The following is a 24,850-nucleotide window of genomic DNA, read 5'->3' as shown; positions in this document are numbered from 1 at the left end:
CAACCAAGATGCCCAAATTTTGCACTAACAAATGGCTAAACTCCTTCCTATTGTTGGTGGAAGAAGATCTCAAACGGGTCAACTGGGACTCACTCTCATCCGATAATCTAACACGGAAGGAAAGAACTGCGCTGCGAGACCTTAAAAAAGCTAGCGACCTCGTCATTAAAAAAAGTGACAAAGGGGGTAATGTAGTGTTGCTAACAGCCGACAACTATGAAAGAGAAGTAAAACGTCTTTTATCAGATGAGAATACCTACAAAAAATTGCAGCAAAATCCATTACCTGAGTTAGTAAAAAACATTAATGAAAAACTCCAATACGCTTTTGAAGCTGGACTTATTACTATCAAAGAAAAAAAGTATCTCCAGGTCTTGGAATACAATATACCAACAATTTATGTTATACCAAAAATACACAAAAATCCGGTCAACCCCCCCGGCAGACCTATTGTGTCTGCTTGTGGGGGCCCTCTGGATAGGATTGGCAAATATCTGGACTCCTTGATCAAGGATCTTGTTCTCGACCTTCCCTCATATGTGAGAGATACGGGGGATGTTCTGAACAAGATCCGTGACCTTGAGTTCAAAATGGAAGTATTACTTGTCGGTATAGACGTCGAATCCCTCTATACCTCTATCCCCCACGCTTGGGGGCTTCTATCAGTATATCATTTCCTTGATCAGAAATTCCCATTGCAGGGTTCACAAAATGAATTCCTTCTGGAATTGCTCGAATTTTCCCTTCTCAATAATGTCTTCCAATTTTCCAACCATTTCTATCAACAAATCAGAGGGACAGCCATGGGTGCCCCATGGGCACCGTCGTACGCATGCCTACATCTTGGCATGTGGGAGGAAGAGGTGGTGTACACCTCGCCTATGTACCTCAGCCATGCATTGACCTGGCTGAGGTACATAGACGACGTGCTCATGGTGTGGGCAGGTACACCACTTGAGCTGGAGCAGTTTATGTCGGAACTCAACTCTAATCAGCGCAACATTCGGTTAACTCATGTAGTAGATAAGAAAACTATTTCTTTTTTGGATCTAAATATAGAGCTTAAAAATGGAAAATTAGTAACTACCACCTTTCGTAAACCAACAGCTGCCAATACCCTCCTCAGGGCAGACAGCCATCACCCAGCAAGTTTAATAAGGGGGATCCCTGTGGGACAATATATTCGCATAAAGCGTAATTGTTCATTGGGTGAGGATTATCTACAAGAATCTAAAGAACTGTATGCGAGATTTCGTGAGAGAGGATACTCACACCGAACCATCAGGAGGGCAAGAAGGAAGGCAGCTGCTAGGGATAGAAACGAGCTGTTGACTCAAAATAAGCCAAAACTCGAAAATTCTAACTTGCCGCGCGTAATCACTAAATATGGCAGCCAGTGGAATGAGGTGAGGCATATCCTTCAATCACATTGGCACATATTACAAAATAACGAACAACTAAAAAATATAGTGGGCCCACGTCCACTATTAACGGCTAGACGAGCCACAAATCTCGGTGACCACTTGGTGCGATCTGAGTTTACTCGCACCACCAAAACCAACTGGCTTACCGAATCACAACCCTTAAAAGGAATGTATCCCTGTGGTCACTGTCAGATTTGCAGCCATGTGATAAAATCACAGGTCTACACAGATTCACAAGCAAAAATAACATACAGAGTTGAGTCCTTCATAAACTGCTCTACCTCACGTGTATTGTATATTATACAATGTCCATGTCATAAAATGTATGTGGGTAAGACTAAACGGCAGCTGCGTATTAGAATAGGTGAGCACTTGAAAAGTGTACGCCTTAAGGAAGAGAACCCTATTGGCTTACACTTCGCCGAAAAACACAATGGTGATCCCTCCGGTTTAAAAGTAATGGGATTCTAGGCCTTAAAGATATCACCTAGGAGAGGTGATTTCGATAGGGTCCTCCTAAAAGAAGAAAAGGCATGGATTTTTCGCCTTCAGACGCTGGCACCTCTGGGCCTAAATACTGACATGAGTCTCAGCATATTTCTTGAGTCTTAGAGCTACCAGCGTCAACATACAGCCATCTGACGGAGAACATAACCAGTTATATTGTGTGATACTTTGTTACTAAATATGGCAATAGAGGGTGCTAGGTCATCTGTCACACCCTGTTCTATCTGTTTATTATTACTAATCTCTCCTAAATTCCCTAAATGCACCATACGACGTTTTCGTCCAGTGCAAAATGGTAGTGCTAGTGCTGAATGATGGACATTTTGAGTTTTGAAAAAAGGTTTTTTTTTTTTTTTTCTTTTTCCCAAAAAATAGCTCCAAAAAATAGCTCTCTCATCTATCAATTTTGGCATCTGATTTATTAGTGTATTGATACCCCTAAGTCGCATGTGTCATATAGCTAATAATAATATGATCGTCTGTATTGACTCTTAAAGTCCAAAATATCAAAGGTACTTAATGAAGTATATGGCCAATGCGACAATCCCTATATCGACTAAGTCTGGTCTTTAATCATGCCTTTAAGTAATACTTAATTGTCTGGAGACCCGGTATCGATAGCTCTGGAGCCACGCCACAACGGTCAAGTCAATACTTATTTTTCATGCATTACCTACTTTTTACCACATGATGGAGCCATTCCATCCGGTTTTTTAATTATGTGGGAAGTTGCAATAGAGGAATGTTTGCTACACTGTCACCTGATAGTATTCACCAATCAGGTTTTTCCCCTATTTATTCACTTCCCTCACGTACCAATGACGTCCTGACGAAGCGTGCGTCACGCACGCGAAACGCGTTGACGTCACACGCCGGCATCACACCACCCGGAAGAGCCACCGCTGCGTTCCAGCTCCCGCCCACAGCGCTGTTCACTTGCCAATACCGGAACACGCTATCTCCTCGTGGCTCACCGGAGCGGAACCTTCAGCATCGGGCCTTCATCCTTTGAATACCCCAAGGAGATGAATAGAGGTCTATTTTCTCAAAGAATTCCAAGGAACGGTGAGCATAAGCAATCGTTGATAAGGGGATAGAGAAACAGGCTGTGACCACCAGGCTGACCCAGTCACATAGTGTGTATACACCTTACGGCCATTGCCAAGGCCAATGGGAAAATTGACCAATATGGTGTGCAGCCTTTATATGGTGTGAGCCTGCGCAGTCCTTCCATTATACTGCGTCTCTCCCTTGCTCCCGCATCCATATCCATTACTACAGTATGAGACTTTCCACCACATGGGGTTCTATGTTGGCCTGATTGTGCAAACCATAATTCTGGAGGATCTGAACCTCATTCCTTCAAGACTATCAGCTATTATCCATTTCCAGGATTGGCTTTCCAAACAACCCATTATACTTGGTGTGCAGACATTCCTTTAGATGCTTCTCCCTCTATGGTGAAATCATGATGAAAATGTGGAGCTCACAGACTTATTAATTACAGTAGAAGTGTATAGGTTCAAACCTGCATTCCAGTAGATTATTGGTGCTCTTCTGACAGTCTGTGAATAGACTTCAGTATCACCATTCAATCAGCAATTTTGAAGTATAGGGTTGATATGTTATTGATTTAATCATGCAGGTCATGACCCTCTGAATTATTGGTACAGCAGTTATTGGTTATTTTATACCAGGAATAATACATCATTGTGGCATGCCGACCAGCAGACCAATGAGATAGCAGCATCTTGACATTCCCGGTAGGAATACTTGCAGCTTACTCTGGTCGTTGCTGGTCTGATCTTCCAGTGTGTGTGTGTGGCCGGCCTTGTATGTGTGAAGTTTTTTGGTTTTATATGTCTTGTGTGCTGTCATTTACATTTCATATCTGTTGATATTTGTACATTGTTCCCCTATATTGGGGGTATTTTTCAAACCATGTGTCATTTTGATCTTCAATAAAGATTTTTTTGATTATTTACATAAAGTTGGTCTGAGCATCCCTTAATGCAGCCGTTCTCCAGAGGCTCCTTCTAGCCCCTACCAGTCTTTTCTTCCTATTCTCAGACTATCCCATTTCTCACGAGGTCGAACAGTGAAAAATTCACAGTTAACTCTTGGGCTTTTCGTATGGCCTGGCGCAATTGTGGGTCATGGGTTAACACTTCCATAGCCACTGCTTCCTTGCCTGACAAAACACTGTCTGCCCCTTCATCTCACAAACCAAACCTAGGAGCCAGCTTCATAGGGGTTCCCCAGAACTCTGTTTTGCCAGCACATGGACTTCAGTTTGTGTAAACTCCCGTACTACTTCAAATTCCACATCTCTAGGTTTGAGGTAATGCACCTTCCCATCTGCCATATCCTCTCTATCATGTTGCCTTTTCCTATGCTAGGTTATAACAGGCCTGGCACACTTTTTCTTTCCCACTAACAGAGCATCATCTGAAATAGGAAGCTCTATCTCCCATCCTCACTATTATTTGAGGAGAGCACATCCTCACAATCACAATTTTGGGATGTTACAATGGCACGTACCCTGGCTTTGCTATCACGTTTACGTCCATTCCTTTTCCTTAAGGCATTTATTGATTTGGCCATGAGGGCTGCACATCACTGTTGCAAATCATCAGCCCGACTAGCAGTAAAACTACAAACTCCGAAGCAACTGCTAGCTGGTCTTTTAATGCCTTAATTTCTGCCTCTGCCTTCTCGCTCTGTGATTCAGTATAGAGAGCATGAAGAAAGTACCAGCCCACTGTCCACACGGTTTTCTTCGCTGCTTTAATTAAATCCAACACCTTAAGGCTAAAAATTATCTTAGACTTTATCACCCCAAGTATTATTCAAGGAAGAAGCATACTTTGTAAATTTGTTAGCAAAAAGCTCCCACTCATGGTCTCTTGCCCAGATAGGCAAGCTGCACACTGCCTTCTGAACACAAGAAACCTCTGCAGCCTTGCTTTTTTTTTAAATTCTTACGCATCATTTTTACCTAGCACAAGCTGCACAACACACCAGAGTAAACCAGGTCTGCTTATGCCATTTTTTAGCACTTCGGGTTGAGGGAAAGAAGTTCTGATGTTATCTGCTTGTTGAATTGTTTCATACGCTCATTCTTTCTCCTGCCATTTAACCTAGATGAAGCACCTTCCACCTGTTGCTTTTGCTTCCTAAGTGCTTCATGAGTCAACCAGTCTCCTTTCATGCCTCCCCTGCAGTGACTCAACTGTGGCTGTTTACAACCTTCAGCATCAGCTGCTTGCATTTGTGAATATAAAAGGCCTTGATTCATCTTGAGTTTACCTTTCCACTATGCCGTGCAACATGTCTTTCAAAAAAACACAAAGTACAATCCCGCTGCAACAGGTGACCTCAGCTCAAATGTCTCTATTTGGGCTAGGTGTGTATTCTCAGTACTCCTGAGGAGCTGACCCCAGTAACCTTGATCCTGGGACACCTATTACTTTGTAGTTGTGCATTTAGAGTGGATGTAGTGGCTGTTCATATGCGTATAGGTCGCTTTTGCTTCGTGCATGGGACATCGAGAATATGCTTAAGGATCATCTGATTTACACTTTAAGGGTAGTGTTTCTGCCCTTGGCAATGTCATTCCTGATCCCTCTAGTGCTTGGGGTGTGTGCCTGTTTTTTAATGCAGGTGGTGTTTGGATTGGGTGGAGTAACACTATTCCCATCTATTACTGTATTACCTAGCTCCCACTCAAGCCGTAGATCTCAAAGCCAGAAGTCCCCTGTATTACCTGCTCAGTCTTCTGCATGAAGGTATTTGCAAGTGGGGGACTGGTTGTTTAACTTGCTGGGTCCCTTGGTGACTTACATTTTTGCAGTTTGGATGCTCCCACTTGAATCGGGCATCATCTTTAGCTGCCCTTTCTGGTATGACTGCACCCCATTATGCATCTTCCTAGGATTGTTTGGGTTTCCATGCAATGTGGGACCTGACTCTCACTCTGCTTGCAACCTTGGGAATGCTATCCCATTCAGTTTTCCTCCCACTCATCCCTCAGCAAACAGGATTAGTTACAGGAGGGTCTACATACCCTATTTCTCATGCTCTTGTCTTTGAGTATCCCCCCCCCCCCCCCACTTCCAGAGGAATTTCCTCACTTGTAGCTTTGCACTGGAGCATTGCACGGTTTAATTTTTTGCAAATTTGGCATTGATCCACCCACAAGTATGCATCATATTTTTTTATGCAGTCTTAGGCCCCGTTCACATGTGGGTGATTTGGAATCCTCTTGAAAGGAGCAAGATTTGACAGCTCAGGTAGCTGGGAAGGAGAATATTCACTTTTTTGCAGGTATTCTTTTCACATGAATTAAGTGGTTTTCATTTTTTGACAGTATTCCATGTACAGTATCCTTTAGACTTACCAAAATTATAACCTCAAACCTAAACCATTCCATTTCGTAGTATGAAATAGTAGATGGTATATCAAAAGGAGAACCAGGAAGAGATTTAAAGGCTAAGTTCACCTTTTGGAAAACAAAACAAAATAGACTAGACTAGAGAGGAGAAAAGACACACTTGGGGAGAAACCTTACAACTTTCAGCACAAAGCGAGCAAGAGAAGGAGCCACAGTGGATGCGTAGTCTGTGATGACAGCACACAAGATAGAAATAGCAGGAGAATGAACCCTAGTGGAAGAATGGACAAATGCATGTGACAGCACACAGCCTTTCCACAAAATAGTTTGATCAAAAACATCCATTCTGGCTGCCATGTACAATGTGTATTGCTATCTAGTGTGTAGAATGATGAATTTTAACCACTTCAGCTCTGGAAGATTTACCCCCTTAATAACCAGGCCATTTTTTGTGATACTGCACTGCATTATTTTAACCACTTTTCCACCGGAGGATTTTGCTGTTACGTCTGGGACATTTTTTGCGATTCGGCACTGTGTGACTTTAACTGACAATTGCGCGGTCGTGCGACACCGTACCCAAACGAAATTTACGTCCTTTTTTCCCCATAAACAGAGCTTTCTTTTGGTGGTATTTGATCACCTGTGCGATTTTTACTTTTTGCGCTATAAACAAAGAGCGTACATTTTGAAAAAAAACTATTTTTAAAATTTTTTTATATGAAATCCCCCCCCCAAAAAATTATAAAATCTAAATTTTTAAAAATTTTAGGCCAATTTGTTTTCTGCTACCTATGTTTGGTAAAAAAAATCACAATAAGCGTATTTTGATTGGTTTGCGAAAAAGTTATTGCGTTTACTAACTAAGGGAAAGATTTCTGTAATTTTTGGTGTTTTTTTTTTTTTTAACGAGTAATGGCGGCGATCTGCGATTTTTTTTTTTTGCGGGACTGCGACATTGCGGCGGACAGATCGGACCCTTGACTGACATGTTTGACACTTTTGGGGGTACCAGTGACATTACTACAGTAATCAGTGCTATAAATATGCACTGTTACTGTAAAAATGACACTGGCAGGGAAGGGGTTAACTTTATTGGAGAGGGAGGGGTTAATGTATGCCTGGTGCTTACTAACGTGTGTGGGGGGAGGTGACTGAGTGACACAAGGACAGATTGCAGGTTCAGCGATGCTGAACCCTGCAATCTGACCCTACCTGACACTTAGGAGATCCGCCCGCTTGTGTTTACACAAGCAGGCGGATCTCCACACTCGATTCCCCGACGATCGGGGAAGAGCAGCGGCGATCGCCGCTGCTCCTCCCCTGGCCCGACTCCCGCTGTGACTGAATACAGCGGGGGCGAGCCTCCCGCGGCGCGCCTGCACCGCCGAGAAAGGGGGGGAGTGTCTGGCGACGTAGGTCTACGTCGTCAGACCTACAAGAGCCACTTTGCCGCAGTAGAGCTCTAGTGAGCAGTCGGCAAGTGGTTAACTGACAATTGAGCAGTCTTGTGACACTGTAGCTAAATAAAATTTGTCCTTTTCTCTATCGTCCATTGACAGACACAGCCTCATCTTCTTGAGATGTGTGGGTTATGCTGCCACCTGCAGGAGTAGTCTAGGCAGTATGTAAGTACAAAGTTTTTACATCTACACGCTCACGGGGCTGTCCTTCCAGACATAACTCTCACAGACACAGCCCAGCACATCCCCAGCACATCAGTTTGTTTCTGCTTAGAGAAGGAGCAGGACCTAGGTTTCCTGCTGGGACTCCGGTCTCAGTTTTTGTTTTGGGGTTTAAGAAGGTGTTGGTGAGTGGCGCTACCACCATGCACAGATCTGTTTGTACATTAAATGTAATTGACGTATGGTAATACTTCAGAAAAAAAACATGTTTTAAACATAGACCGTATTAGTTGAAAAAGTGCACTGTGCTAAAATATGGGGTCTTCCCCTTGTGCTGTGTTCAAAGACACTTTATAAGAACACCGTGTTTAAAAGATATTACATATATCGTGAAAATCAAAAAGTGCACTGTGCTGAAGTATTATAGTGCCAGCATGCTGGATGACAATTCCAGATGCTGTTAATATTCTAATAGTGAACAGTTATAAATTGTGCACATTTAAGGACTGCTGTAAATAAAAGTGCTAAAGTAAATGGTGCAAATAAAGAAAAAAATGTGCTTTAAACTTTTTATTGTGATATCCAGGGGGTGAGTAGATAAGTAGATAAATGAATGTTAAGGTGTCAGCAAATAGAGTGATGAGTGCCAGCCTTTCATGGGTGTGTCACCCTCTGATCTCATGCTTAAAGTGCAGGTGCTAGTACCCGTGACCCCCACTAGGTAAAGCACTTACCGCACTGTCTCCCCTGCTGTAAATGTTAGACTGGTGGGTGAGACTCGGCTGGTGGGTGAACTTGGCGTTCCTTAATAGATATCCCACTGTAGCTATAGAATCAATATACAAAAAGAAAAGCCTCCACTGCGTAGTATGTCTGTACAATAGGGGAACAATAGCATAGACTCACTATTGAGGAAGTTCACGATCAGCTTCTGGGTGTCCGGCCGCCTCTGCGCTTCCGCGTTCCACGGTCTGGAACCACTCAACTGGAAGTGACAAGTTACGCTGTGTCTCCATCCTACGCGTTTCGTCACTACGACGTCACCTGGAACCCAGATAACATCGTAGTGACGAAACGCGTAGGGCGGAGACACAGAGTCACTTGTCATTTCCGGTTGAGTGGTTCCGGACCGTGGAACGCGGAAGAGCCGAGCACTTTCATGTATTTACAGCAGTCCTTAAATGTGCACAATTTATAACAACTGTTCACTATTAGAATATTAACAGCATCTGGAATTGTCATCCAGCATGCTGGCACTATAATACTTCAGCACATTGCACTTTTTGATATTCACGATATATGTAATATCTTTTAAACACAGTGTTCTTATAAAGTGTCTTTGAACACAGCACAAGGGGAAGACCCCATATTTTAGCACAGTGCACTTTTTCAACAAATACGGTCTATGTATAAAACATGTTTTTTTTCTGAAGTATTACCATACGTCAATTGCATTTAATGCACAAACAGATCTGTGCATGGTAGCGCCACTCGCCAACGCCTTCTTAAACCCCAATTCATTTTTACCCTAGCGGTAGGTTGGAGGCAGCTAAAACCACTGGTTTTGAATACAGTTTTATATTAGGAACTCCATAGCGCGGGTATACCAACCCTTTTATTCTTCAGTTTTTGTATTATTTTCAGAATATTTTCTTTTATTTAGCTTTACTCACTTGCTAGCTATTGTTCAGGGAAGAATTTCTAGGTGATCTACAAGCAACGATGCTGGCTGGGGCTTTGCACTGGATAATCTAGATCCTTATGGTCCCCCCAGCCTGGCCTGTGAGCGTGATCAGGTTATAATCCTGCACAAGGCCTAGCCACGACAGTGCCTCTTTCCCAGATGGGGACGAGCCTGCGAGCAGATGCCTCGCTGGGACACGACCTGGAACGCCCTGAGGCGCAGCCTACCCCTTGGCTGGCAGCACCCCCACTTCGGGTGGGAGGCAGTCTGCTTGAAGCGGAGCCCATCCGGTCCATGGTATGGTGAGTAAATGTGCCCCCCTTGCCCCTGCTGGCCTTGGGGGGGATGTGGGCCCTCTCCTGGGGATAATCAGATTTGTACCTCCTGAAAGATCCCCCTTGGCCTGCCTGGTCTGTGTGTCCTACCCCTTCCCCTTTCCTGTCATTGCGAGGGGCTATATGTCTGGGGCGCACGGGGGATGGGGGGCATGGTACCTTGGGCTTGCTGGTTCCTGTTGTGGATCCTGAGGCCTTCAGAGTGTCGGTCCCTGGCCGCATGGCTCGCCGTAGGGGCTGCCATCTTAAGTGTAAGCAATTTAGTTTTTTTCCCATAGACTTGTATGGGGCAGCCAGTTTCCCTGAGCTTCCTATTGTAACTGTATGAGCAACCATGTTTGTGTAGCCTTTGTGCTGCACTAAGCAGCGTGACCTTTAACTCAGGTGAGATCACTTCCTGTGCTCTGTTTCCTGCTACTGGCCGAGGTCATTTCCTGTCTCTTTCTGCATGCTGCTGGAACGATCAGGACAACGCTTTATCTAAGGTGGCACAGTACTGGGGTCCCTGCTGACATATCCCTACACGCTCTGCTGTTAGATTATTTAAAATGGGATCTCTGCAGACCACTGCGATCGGCGCTTCTTAAAGTGCAACTGGCAATATGGAGTCCCAAACTGCCATTTCACCCTCAGAACTGTTCTGTGCAACTCCCAGACAGTCCGGATCGCGGTCGCTGGCAGTCAATTTCAGCAGCTCTGAAAATCCTGGCAACAAAATTTGATTTATTCATGAAAATGGTTGATAGCTGAAAACGGCTGCTACCTTTTCGGTCCATGGATGTGTCGCTGTCCTCGCAGTCAGATGGTGAAGAGGACCCGTCCTCAAGCGCGGGAACGCGCATTAATGGAAGCCCTATTTCAATATGGGACACTTTAAAATTGGCTGCTGAGCCCACGCAGGGATCCGGTGGCTTTTGGCTCCCAGAAGTCTCAGAAAGCTGGCAAGGTTTTCCCTTGTCCTGACATTTTTCACGATATTGTGAATAACCAATGGCGGCACGTTAAGCACGTGTTAGTTGTGCCAAAACGCTTTAAACGCCGGTATCCTTTTGCTGAAAAGGTCTCCAACCGTTGGACGGTGCCACCTAAAGTGGACCATCCTGTCTCCAGATTAAACAAATCTACCCTTGTGCCTGTGGAAGATTACCTGGTCTTTACGGACCCGGTGGACAGGCGGGTGGAATCCCTTTCCCGCCATCTTCATGTATTGGGGATTTCCATTTTGTGTCTGTTTTAGTCTCCCAGACGGTGACAGAGTGGATTAGGGGTTTGCCAGAGTCTTTGGACCCCAAGACTGTTCCTCCAGAACAGCTGGAACTGTTGGACCAGGTGATCCAGGCTCTGGTGTTCCTGTGTAATGCGATGTGTCTATGGATGTGGCTCCCCTGGTAGCCAGGGTTTTCGGCCGTGGGCATTGCCTTGAGATTTGTAAGGTTCTGGCACTCTCAGTGCCTCCTATCACATTTATTCCGGGTGATTTCCATCTACCTAGACAGAAGAAACACATATAGGTGTGTTTCCCTTTAAGGCTGAAGCTGTCATCACCCAGCGCCGGACTAGATGGCTATTTAGGGCGTCGGTTCTCACTCACATGTGTTCGTTCAAACACCAGTACCTGGATACTAATCTTGCTTGAAGCTTCCATGCTTGCAAGCTCTCCTCGCTGACGAACCTCGCTGCGCTGATCCCTGCATCCTGCTACTGGATCATCCGCATCTCCTGAGCGATCCTTCGGCTATCGCTATTAGTGCTAAGTACCCCACAGGGGAAATCTCTATAGACTTGTACTAGGCTTACACTATTTAGCTCTGCATAGCAAGGACTGTCTTTTACATCTGCATAACTAGATTGCTAGCTCTTGAGGCTACTGCTACTATTTCCTGCACTGGGTTGATCTCTCCTGTATGCACCTGCTACTCTGTCATCTGTTATCATACATGATCGCTAACCCTTCCTGCATCCATCTGCACTGTCTCACCTCAAGTGTCTGTCACCTACCACTTCCACTCAAACCTATCCCTAAGACCTTTATCATTGTCTTACCACATGTATATAAAGTCACACTAGGAACCAGCTTAATTACTGTGTGTATTTACTGGCTGAAATAAGACCTTCCATACATGATGAGTCATTGAGGTTGGGATTGGTATCTCAGCATATCTCCTACATGACTACTGACGTGGAACTACTTCTGCAGCTGAAAATCCACACCTTATAAGAAACGCAAGGAGCGTTACAGATTGAACGAACCCAAAAAATGGATTCAGCAGAAGTAGCCACTCAGGTGACACAATTAAAACAGCAGGTATCTGCGTTAATACACGCACTTGCTGAATTGAAAAACGACAATCAGGCTCTGTTGCAGCAGGTAATTAGACTGACACAACTTACCTCTGCACAGTCTCCTGAACCCAAGATAAATCCCCCTTTGGTATTTACAGGCGATCGCAAAAAATTTCGCGAATTTAAAAACGCATGTGAGTTACTTTTTTTGCTAAAACCTCGTACCTACCTTACTGATCACATTAAGGTTTGTACTATTATTTCTTACCTATCAGGCGATCCTCGAGCCTGGGCAGATTCTCTTTTTGAAAAAAACGACCAGCTTCTCAACTCCTATGCCTTGTTCCTGGCAGAGCTCACTAGCCTATATGATGACCCCAATAGGCAGAGTACTGCCGATCTTCAGTTAAGATCCTTGAAACAAGGAAAAAGGCCTGTAGAAGACTTTGTCGCAGAATTCAAGAGATGGACCCTTGATTCAGGATGGAATGATGCATCTCTGAAAACCCAATTTAGGCTTGGCCTATCAGAAGCCGTCAAGGACGAGCTCGCCCGAGCAGAGATGCCAAAAACCCTGGATACATTGATACAACTCAGTATCACCATAGATAGAAGACTACGAGAAAGGAAGTCTGAAAAAATGGAAATGCCATTATCCAGTTCTTCTCAGAATTCAGCTATTGACCCCACTCCTAAACCCGCTCCAGGTAACCACAGACCCCGGCTACCTAAGGAAAAAAGGAGACCTAGTAGATATGGTGATCCTGCCTGGTCATGGTCCGAGCCTGCCTCAAACAGTCGACCTTGTCACTCTGACACATCCCATTTGGACCCTGATCCTACAGAGATGGATGAGGAGCCTATGGAGATTGGTGCCATACATGCTAGGTTGTCCTCACAAGAAAAAAGTGATCACAGGAGAATCTGTGGCCTTTGTTTTTATTGTGGTGAAGGGGGACATTTCATTACATTCTGCCCAACCAGACCCCATAGGCCTAAGGCTCTCCCAATGGAGGCCAGGCGAATCCGAAGGGTCTTCCCTGAAAAACAGCCTGGAAATTATCAAGGCTGTTGCCAGCCCTGTCCCCATTCTATATCAGTGAAGGACACCCAGAAATGAACAAATATTGGAATAGATATTCCTTCAACTCCAGTGAACTTTATACCACGTTCAAAAAACCCTCCTGTACCACCTCCTGAGGATACTCCTATTTTTGCAAGCACATTTCTGGCTTCCGATGAAAATACAGAGATTCTTGCACCTGACTGCGTACGTGCTTCTAATGGCACGGTGGTATGTAGGAAGGATCTGAGGATGTTTGAAGAAGCATTGGTTGCTAGGTCTACTAGGATTACTTCGGATGGTTATGCGTCCGATTCTAGTGAGGGGTCCATGTAGCAGACACCCTAACAACAAGTGATCCGATTCTCATCGGCTACCAACCTGATCCGATTCTCATATCGGCAACCATTTTTTTTTTTTCCGATTTTCATATCGGAGACTAGTCTTATCCGATTCTCGTATCGGCAACCAGTATTATTCTGATTCTCATATCGGCAACCAATTTTTTTTTTCTTCCCGATTTTCATATCGGCAACCAGTCTTATCTGATTCTCGCATCGGAGACCAGTCTCATTCCGATTCTCATATCGGCGACAAAAAAAAAAAAAGAAAATTTTTTTTTTTCCTTCCGATTTTCGCATCGGCAACCAGTCTCATGTGATTCTTATATCAACAACCAGCCTTAGAGGCCTTCCGGAGCCGGCCTTATGGGGGGGGTAATGTAAGGTTCTGGCACTCTCAGTGCCTCCTATCACATTTATTCCGGGTGATTTCCATCTACCTAGACAGAAGAAACACATATAGGTGTGTTTCCCTTTAAGGCTGAAGCTGTCATCACCCAGCGCCGGACTAGATGGCTATTTAGGGCGTCGGTTCTCACTCACATGTGTTCGTTCAAACACCAGTACCTGGATACTAATCTTGCTTGAAGCTTCCATGCTTGCAAGCTCTCCTCGCTGACGAACCTCGCTGCGCTGATCCCTGCATCCTGCTACTGGATCATCCGCATCTCCTGAGCGATCCTTCGGCTATCGCTATTAGTGCTAAGTACCCCACAGGGGAAATCTCTATAGACTTGTACTAGGCTTACACTATTTAGCTCTGCATAGCAAGGACTGTCTTTTACATCTGCATAACTAGATTGCTAGCTCTTGAGGCTACTGCTACTATTTCCTGCACTGGGTTGATCTCTCCTGTATGCACCTGCTACTCTGTCATTTGTTATCATACATGATCGCTAACCCTTCCTGCATCCATCTGCACTGTCTCACCTCAAGTGTCTGTCACCTACCACTTCCACTCAAACCTATCCCTAAGACCTTTATCATTGTCTTACCACATGTATATAAAGTCACACTAGGAACCAGCTTAATTACTGTGTGTATTTACTGGCTGAAATAAGACCTTCCATACATGAGTCATTGAGGTTGGGATTGGTATCTCAGCATATCTCCTACATGACTACTGACGTGGAACTACTTCTGCAGCTGAAAATCCACACCTTATAAGAAACGCAAGGAGCGTTACAGAGATGCATGGTTTGGCTGAAGAGCTGGTCGGCTGACCAAGCTTCTAAGAAGGCTCTAGCTGACCACCCCTTTCTGGGAGAGTGTTTGTTTGGCGATTCATTGGATGAGTTGATCAAGGGCTTGACTGGCGGGAAAAGTACTCTTCTTCCTCTAACCTCCCAAGGGTAAGACTCCCCGTGTCAGGTACCTGATCCGATGCCAAGCTGCTGAGAGGGCTTCCCTTGCAGCTAAGTGCGGAACACCCCTGAAGATGGTACAGGAGGTGTAGCATTCAAAGGAGCATGGGTTGCCAGCAGGGTACAGATAAGAGCAGAGGAACTTCAGGAGCTTGCTGGGTGGCTGGAAGCACAGCAGGGCAGAGGTCTCCGTAAGGTTCCAAGAAGCCAGGCAAACTGGTGCAGAGGTAAGTCCAGGCAGGGGGTCAAACACTGGGACCAAACTTGAAGGCAAGCTGGGTAGGAGAAGCAGGAGCAGGCCGAGGTCTTCAGGGAGGAGACAGTAGCAAGGTCAACGGAAGAACCCAGGGTCATACATAGGAGATAAGCAGAAGCCAAGTCGGGTGGAGAGAGCCAAGGGTCAAGCCAAGAGAAGGTCAGAGTCAGGAGCAAGCCAGGTCACAACAGGGAATCCAAAATCAGAATACAGGAGGCACCAGAACACTGTGAAGCTGACAATAACCAGCAATGAGAGGCATTCCACAGCCACCTTTTATATGCCAGCAAAAGGCTCCGTCTGTCACGCATTGCGTTCGCCAATTCGCGCTGTTGCGAACGCTGGTAGGACATACTTATGCCAGGGCGTACAGGAATGCGCCGAGAGCGTCCATTAGCGCTACTGGCAGTACTGCCAGCTCTCTCACGGCCATTTCCCTGACAGTGCCCCCCCCAAGGGGCAGCCTCTGGATGCCCAAACGGGTCAGTCTTGCTGAGTGCCTGCTGTGGAAATCCTGTATCAACCTAGAAGCATGTATGTTATTTGCAGGCTCCTAAGAATTCTCTTCTACTGGATACCCCTTACATTAAATGAGGTATTGGATTTGCCTACCCCTTCTCCTGCAAACCATTATAGCCTCCACTACGAACTCAGTCTCACCCTCCACCAAGACTGGAGGTGGGGGCAATTCTTCTCTTCCAGGAAAGTGACTAGGTACAACTGGTTTAAGTAAGGATATATGGAACACTGGATGGATCTTGTAGGAATTCGGTAATGCCAGTTTGAAAGCTACTGGATTAATCTTTCTCCTGATTTCAAAAGGACCGACAAATCTTGGGCCCAGTTTTCAGGAAGAGCAGGAGAGTTTGAGGTTTGTAGAAGAGAGCCAAACCTTGTCCTGACTTCAAAGGCAGGTTCTTTTTTCCTCTTCTTGTCATAGAATCTCTTATAATGCTCCTGAGCTTTCCGGATGGTTTCCTGGAGAGATAAGTAATTAGACTGGATAAAGTTAATTCGGTCCTGAACTGCAGGAACTGATGCCTCAGGTAAGGCGTTTGGTAAAAAGAGGGATGGAATCCATAATTTGCCCAAAATAGAGACTGGTTGGTGGCAGCATGCATAGAATTGTTGTTTGCGAATTCAGCACATGGAAGGAGAGACATCCAGTCATCCTGAGCATAGGTACAGAAACAACGTAGGTATTGCTCCAAGGTCTGGTTCATTCTCTCCGTCTGACCATTGCTTTGGGGGTGAACTGTACTCCTCTGTCAGACACAATATTGTCTGGAAGACGATTCAAACTGACTATTTCCCTGATGAATATTTGTTGTTTCAAGAGCAGATGGAGTACCTGACATAGGCAGGAAGTGTGCCATTTTAGATAGCCAATCCACTACCACCAGGATGGTGAAGAAACCTTCAGAAGGGGGCAAGTCAACAATAAAATCCAAAGAGATCACCTTCCAAGGTTGTTCAGGAATAGGTAGAGGCCTTAACCGGCCCCAGGACTTGGTGTTGGACCCCTTTTTGCGCTGACAAATGAAGCAGGAACTGACATACTGCTGGCAGTCTTGTCTTAAACTGGGCCACCAGAAAGAACGTTGAATCAGGACAATGGTCTTCCGTACCCCAAAATGTCTGGCCAGTTGATGATCATGAAAGGTCCTTAGGACCTGAAGACTGGAAAAGGGGCTTTGATCTCTAGGATGCCCTATAGTAAGGTTTTGCCATCGTCCCTGTGAAATCGTTGTGTTTTGGGTTTGGTGCCTCAAACCAAGGTTGTTGGGACTTTAAGGGCAAGAGTAAACAAAGTAAAGTGTCCTAGAATAAAAAATTGAACAGTTTATTTTCAAAAAAGTTTTACAAGGTAACAGACAAGTTTGTCGTGGATGGGTTTAAGGTCCATCGGTGAGAGAAGTGAAGAAGTTATAAAGGTAGGTGACGAGGTGAAAAATGGTGACTTTTGATGAACATTTGTCTGTTGTTCCATGCGTGTATTTCAGGCTTGGAACTCTGTTCAGAGGAAAATGTCCAGTAGATTATCCTACGCGTTTCGGCTGAATAGGTATTAGCCTTTTTCAAGGATGTCACCATGTATCTTTCTTTTGTCTGGTCCATGTGTGAAAGGTTTTCCCCAGGTTTCTAAGTCACATCATGAACTAAGGCTGCTTAGGCTAAATCCTATAGATTAGCTGTGCTGGTAGAATCCAAAAAAGGAGTTCCTCAAGATGAGAAAGTTTGTAGTTTTTGTCAGGTATAGCAGAAAAAAACGGTTCAAGGTGCAGCATCTCCCGGGGTGTTGTCTCTCCCTCAGCTGGAGAGAAGTTAAACACTAGGACCTGAAGCCTGACTTGTTGAGGGACAAAAATTTTGTTCTGGTGCCAAAAAAACAGTCTTGATTTTTCAAAGAGGACACCACTGGGTTAGAACACGAAGTAGATGCTTGTTTAATAGAAGATTTTAATTCAGGTTGGATGAGCCAAAAATTCTATGCTGACAGAATAGTGCTTGATTCTGCTGCATCAGGGGTGTCTGGAAACATCCGGGAAAGGGCGGCAGCTTTCCCATTTTTGGAGCCTGGCCTGTAGGTTGTGTGAAAGTTGAACCTTGAGAAAAATACGGCCCACTGGGCCTGTCGTGGTCTTAACCTTTTAGCGGTTCTCAGATACTCTAGATTTTTATGAGCCGTTAAAATCATAATCGGGTGAGCGGCACCTTCCAACAATTACCTCCACTCCTCTAAGGCGGATTTGATGGCCAACAGTTCACGGTCACCCACGTCATGATTCCTCTCAGAGGGACTCCTCTTTTGGGAGAAGAATGTCAAGAAAAGAATGGGGGTAGTTGGACTTTGTTGGCACAACGACAGGGCAAAATGTCATAAAAAGTTTAATTTTTATTAGAAAATTAGTTAAAAATATATGAAGCAAAAAAGAGAATTTTGTAAATATATAGAATCCACATCTATACAGACATGAATTATAAAATCAATGCTGACAATATATGGACTAATAGCATATGAATATCCCATACAACCACATAGTTGGAGTACAACACAAAGGAGAAAATGTTATACAAAAATATAAACAGTGATTAAACCATTGATACTCAGAAAGAGGCCTTTTGGTGGCAGAGCAAGTGGAGTAATATGTTCCAACTGTGGCGATGGGTTCATTCAATTATAATGAAGGAAAATTCATCTCAATTCATGATCACGTTCTCTACATGTTTCGCGCGAGTGCGCTTCTTCTGGAGAGTGTCGTTATACAAATTAAGTAATCTACAAAGACAAAAAGATTATATATAAGGTTTCAGCATTGAAATCTATGCTTTAGCACACTAGTGCTTTTTGATTTGTGGCAACGACCATGGTCGCTTATACAGGAGATGCAAACAATGCACATTTTCTTACCACATAGTTAGATATTGATTGTAGAATGCAGGGAAAATTTCCACAATATATCAGCAGTTACTAAAAACGACAGTAGCCGATCAGCAGAGGCTTGTGGTCCAAAACCATGTGTGGAGGTGGGGGGATATTTAGGATGAATAAATATCAATCTGAGTATAATAAATATAATAAAGAATAGTAATTTTAGAGCTCATATATGGTAAAACCTGAATAGAATATTCTATTCCACTCTGGGTATAAACAAAGGAAAAAAGAAAATATAAATATTCTCATATCCTTACCAAAAATGATGAAGATTCTTAAAATTTGTTTACATGTTGAGCAGTTAGAACGGTATTCCACAAAAAGGCTCATAAGACACGGCGAGGAAGTTTATGTTGCTGCCTTCTCCTGCCTTGCTGTGCCTTATGAGCCTTTTTGTGGAATACCCTTCTAACTGCTCAACATGTAAACAAACTTTAAGAATCTTCATCATTTTTGGTAATGATATGAGAATATTTCTATTTTTTCCTTTGTTTATAACCAGAGTGGAATAGAATATTCCATTCAGGTTTTACCATATATAATATATTTTGTCCTGTAGGCGTCTTATCAAGCTGAATGGCCAGCTGAATAAGTCCTTCCAGAGTGGTGGGAGTCTCCACCCTGGCTAGTTCATCTTTGAGGGTCTCCGATAGGCTCAGGCGATACTGGTATTTGAGGGCTGCTGTCGTTCTAACATATATCCGCATTCCATTTGCTGAAATCTACGGTGTAGTCCTCAGCGGGACAGCTTCAGCAGTAGCCGTACGTTGGGGGTCATTATAAAGTCAAGCCATAGAGTCCAGGAAGGTGTTGATGGAATTGAGGATGGGATCTTTCTGTTCCAGAAGGCAGTGGACCCAAGCTTGGGGTTCATTGGACAAGAGGGAAATCACACATCTGACTTTTACAATCTCAGTGGCAAAAGTCCTGGGCTGAAGGGCCAGGTATAACTGGCAGGCATTCCTGAAAGCTCTGAATTTCTTCCGATCCCCAGAAAAGCTTTCAGGCATTGGTTCAGAAGGAGGGATCACCACTGTGTGTGGAGGATTGGTAAGACCCTGCTCTGCTGAGGCCGATGCAGTACTAGCAGAAAGAGGACTAAGATCTGCAGAAACGGGGGATGCTGTCAGGGGCTGTAGTCGAACCTTCCAATTGGAAGTATCCATCCTGCAAAAATGCTGCACTGCTTGGGTGAGGGCGGTAACCTGCTGGCACAGAGCCTCGAGCGGGGAAGCACCTCTGTCAGCCTCTGACATGGCTGGTTATACTGTTGGGTACCTGATCCGAGGCCGAGGTGCTGAGAGGGCTTCCCTTGCAGCGAAGTTTGGCAAACCAATGAAGATGGTACAGGGGGTGTAGCATCCAAAGGAGCGTGGGTTGCCAGCAGGGTACAGATGAGAAGAGCAGAGTAACTTCAGGAGCTTGCTGGGTGGCTGGAAGCACAGCAGGGCAGAGGCCTCCAGAAGGTTGCAAGCCAGGCAAACTGGTGCAGAGGTAAGTCCTGGCAGGGGGTCAAATACTGGGAGCAAACTTGAAGGCAAGCCAGGTAGGAGAAGCAGGAGTAGGCAGAGGTCTTTAGGCAGACGGTAGCAAGGTCAACGAGGAAGCCGTGGTCATACACAGGAGATAAGCAGAAGCCAAGTCAGGTGGAGAGAGCCAAGGGTCAAGCCAGGAGAAGGTCAATCAGAATCAGGAGCAAGCGGGGTCACAACAGGGAATCCAAAAGCAGAATATAGGAGGCACAGGAACACTAGGTAGCTGACGATAAACCAGCAATGAGAGGCATTCCACAGTCACCTTTTATAGGCCAGCAAAAGGCTCCGTCTGTCACACATTGCTTACGCACGTTCGCCAATTCGCGCCGTTGCGAACACCGGTACGCCATTCTTATGCCAGGGCATACAGGGATGCACTGAGAACATCCATTAGCACTACTGGCAGTACTGCCAGCTCTCTCACGGCCATTTCCCTGACACCCCGTACTAAGTGTATCTTTCTTTTTCTGCTCACAAGCATTTTTTTAGTGCCTGCGGGGCGAAAGAAAAAGGTAAGCCATTCAGAGCTTCTGGAGGGGCTAAAAAGCATTGGCGCAAGCCCAAGGCCAGTCATTCAGGTGTTGCTGACAAGTCCTCTTCAGCATGGAGGGGCACCCTCACCCATCTCAGGGGTGGGGGGACGTCTGCTCTTCTTTCGGGGACCCTGAACTTCCTTAATTCAGGAAGATTGGGTTTGCGAACTGATTTGTTTCAGGTACAAGATCAAATTCTGGTCCCGGAAAGGGGACAGGTTTTTTCAGTCAAATCTTCACCTGTCTCCAGAGCGTTTGAAGGATCTGCGGGAGACTGTGTGAGTTCTCCTGGGTCAAGGGGTGATTGTGCCGGTTCCTCAGCAGGAACGCTCTCAAGGTTTCTATTCAAACATGTTCTTGGTGCCCAGAAAAGAGGGCAAGGTGCGCCCAATTCTGGACCTCAAGGCTCTGAACCGCTTTGTACGAATGGAGTCCATTCGGTCAGTGGGGGCATCATTGAATCAGGGATTTTCTGGCCTCTATCGATCTCCACGTCACCATTTTGAGGGACACCAGCGATTCCTCCGCTTTGCGGTGGCAGAGGAGCACTTTCAATTTGTGCCGTTACCCTTTGGTTTCGCCTCGGCTCCCAGAGTATTTACTAAGGTCCTGGCCCCAGTGCTGGCCTTGTTACGTCAGCGAGGTATCTCAATTGTGGGATATCTGGACGATCTCCTGCTGCGAGCAGTCTCCCACTCAGATCTGCTGGGCAACATCTCTATCACGATTCAGACCCTTCAGGAATTCAGGTGGACGATCAATTTAAAAAAATCTGCTCTGACACCTTCAGCACGGGTCACTTACCTGGGGTAACTCTCAACTATGCTCTGGTGAGGGTCTTTCTCCACCTGGACAAACTTCAGAAGCTGCTAAAAGTAGTCAGGTTGCTGATGGTGACCGATCAGTCCTCCTTGCAGGCTTGCATGCGGGTCCTGGGTCTGCTGGTTTCGACCTTCGAAGCAGTCCTGTTTGCTCAGTCTCATTCGAGATCCTTGCAAAAGGAGATCCTCGGTCGTTTGGACCAGAAGATTTGCTTGAGCCATCTTACAAAGGTGTGTCTTTCATGGTGGCTCCAATCTCCTGTCCTGTACCAGGGCAAGTCCTTCCTGCCGGTGTTTTGGACGGTGGTCACCACGGACGCCAGCCTGTCAGGCTGGGGTAGCACTGTGCCCAGGGGATTTGGGCATTGGAGGAGTCTTCCGTGCTGATCAATATTCTAGAGCTGAGAGCCTGCTTCACTGGACGAGTCGGCTACGCGGCTCTCTGGTTTGGATTCAGTCGGACAATGCCGTGGCTTACATCAATCATCAAGGGGGCACCAAGAGTGCTCTGTGTAGGTGGCCGGGATTCTGATTTGGGCAGAAGCCAATGTTCCAGCTCTTTCCGCAGTCCACATTCCGGGTGTGGAGAATTGTCAGGCGGATTACCGGAGTCTTCAGGTGTTGGATCAAGGGGAATGGTCCCTTCATTCGGAGGGGTTTCATCTCCTGTATAGGAGGGGACCCCTGGCATGGATCTGTTTGCGTCCTGCCTCAACAGAAAAGTTCAGCGGTTTGTGGCCAGGTCTCTGGATCCTCTGGCCGATGCCACAGACCCTCTGGTGACTCATTGGAGCCAGTATCAGCTGATTTATGCCTTTCCTCCGCTCGTACTCCTGCCGCAATGTCTTCGCCGGGGGGCGATGAAAGGCATACTGGTTGTTCTGATGACACCAGACTGGCCTCGGCAGTCTTGGTATGCAGAGCTGATAAAAATGGTCGTGGATTCTCCATGGCGTCTTCCTCTGCGGGAAGATCTATTGTCTCAAGGACCGATCTTCCATCCTGCTTTACGGTCGCTGGCTTTAACGGCTTGGCTGTTGAAAGCAAGGTGTTTAAAGGATAGATGTTTCTGTGACTCAGTGATTCCAACTCTTTTGAAGGCCAGAAGATCTATCATCGTATGTGGAAATCGTACATTTCAAGGTGTGAATCGCTGCAACTGCACCCTCGCTTGTTTTCTGTAGCTCGGGTTTTGGCCTTTTTATAAAATGGGGTTGAGCAGCGCTTGGCATTGGGTACTATTAAGGGCCAGGTGTCAGCCTTGGCTATCTACTTTCAATGTCCGTTGGCTACTAATAGCTTGAGTCCCACTTTCATCCAGGGGGTGCATCATCTGGCTCCTCCGAGGTGATCCCCATTACCACCACGGGATCTCAATCTGGTTTTGTCTGTTCTTCAAAAGCCTCCCTTTGAGAATATTAGGGAGCTTTCGCTGCTTTCCTTGTCACAGAAGGTTGCCTTCCTAGTGGCTATCACTTCTGCTCGCAGAGTTTCTGAGTTGGTGGCGCTATCCTGTCTGCCTTATTTGGTGATCCACAAGGATAAAGTGGTCCTCCGGCCTCAAACCGTCTTTTCTCCCTAAGGTGGTGTCGGATTTTCATCTTAATGAAGACATTGTGTTGCCTTCCTTATGTCCTAAGCCTCAACATCCCAAGGAGATTGCCTTGCACTCTCTGGATGTGATTCAGGCGATAAGAGTTTATCTGATGGTTAGAGTCCTTTAGAAACTCGGACTCTCTCTTTGTCCTTACGGACGGTCCTCGCAAAGGTTTGACTGCGTCCGCTGTGACCATTTCGAGATGAATCAGGCAGACGGTTGTTCAGGCTTATTCACTCAAGGGTCAGGTTCCTCCTTTCCCTGTGAAGGGGCTGAGTGCTTCTTGTTCTTTTTGCCACCAGGCCTCGGTTTTACAAGTTTGTAAGGCTTGTCGTCTGTGCACACCTTTACCAAAATTTACAAGGTGGATTTGTTGGCTTCTTCGGATGCCTCTTTGGGCCGCAAGGTTTTTTTTTTTTTATTCTCTTAGTGGTTTTTTTGCCTGGGTGAGCTCATGTTGTTTTGGTTGGCCTTCATGTTACCCAGTTGGCTAGGTTTAGCCTTTGGAGTTTGTTACTTTCTGGTTGCGTTTTTCCCACCCCTCATGCCTATACTGTTTTGGGACATCCCACACAGCTCATGAAGATGAGGCTGCGTCGCTCAATGGATGAAAGAGAAAATAAGATTTTCGTAAGATCTTGCCATAAAATCTTTTTCTCTTATGTCCATTGACAGATGCAGCACTCGCCCCTCTGATAGGGATGGTTTTGTCTTCACTGCTCGCAACTAAACTGATGTGCTGGGCTGTGTCCGTGAGGGTTATGTCTGGAGGGACAGCCTCGTGGGCATGTTTATGTAAAAAATTTGTACTAAAGTACTACCTAGACTACTCCTGTAGGTGGCATCATAACCCACACAGCTCATGAAGATGAGGCTGTATCTGTCAATGAACCTCAGAGAAAAAGATTTTACGGTAGGATCTTACAAAAATCTTATTTTTTTCCCCAGAAATAGCTTTGTTTTGTTGGTGGTATTTGCTCACCTCTGGGTTTTGTTTTTTTGTGCTATAAGTAAAAAGAAGACCAACCATTAAAAAAAAAAAAAAGAAAAAAAAACATTTTTGTACTTCTATAGAACATATCGAATAAAAAAAATGTAAAGGCATTTCTTCATCAATTTAGGCCAATATGTTTTCTGCTACATATTTTTGGTAAAAAAAATCCCAATAAGCGTATATTGATTGGTTTCCGCAAAAGTAAAAGTTTATATAAAACCATAGGGCGGTTGGCAAGTGGTTGCTAACCTCAGTCATGAAATCTGAACAAAGCACATATATTGGTAGTGTTTACTTGTCTCTCTCCAAAGTTCTGAGTCATTTCTCTGTGGTGCTTCGTTCCTCTGTTATCTCGACACCAGGATAAAATGGTGAGGGGACGGAACGCAGCTTGCCTGTTCACAACACAGTTCCGTATCGTTCCTTCGTCCCTGTGCTGTGTGGAGGGGGTGTGTCCCTTTCCTCCAGTCAGATCACACACACACTGTGTAACTACAGCTCCCCATCCCCTCTGTGATACTGACAGATGAAGGATTTTATCTAAATTCAGCATTTTTGAAGGGATGTCAAAAAGAAAAAAATGCAGATAAACAAGTAAAACTTATGTAGGAGGATTTGTTTCATCTCTGTGTATCACCTGAGGCTATTCACTGGGTATA

The 24,850-nt window shown here is 45.3% G+C and overlaps 1 protein-coding gene across 2 annotated transcripts in view; it reads left to right on the top strand.

The window, feature by feature from the left end:
• The window catches only part of TMEM245 (transmembrane protein 245), a 420,809-nt gene that overhangs the window by 292,179 nt on the left and 103,780 nt on the right, over positions 1 to 24,850 (top strand). The gene's annotated exons all lie outside the window — the stretch shown is intronic.

This window comes from Pelophylax lessonae (genome assembly GCF_965119305.1).
Source record: "Pelophylax lessonae genome assembly, chromosome: 5".
Lineage (NCBI taxonomy): Eukaryota > Metazoa > Chordata > Amphibia > Anura > Ranidae > Pelophylax > Pelophylax lessonae.
The sequence above is the reverse complement of the archived record's forward strand: the minus strand, read 5'-3'. Positions and strand labels throughout refer to the sequence as shown.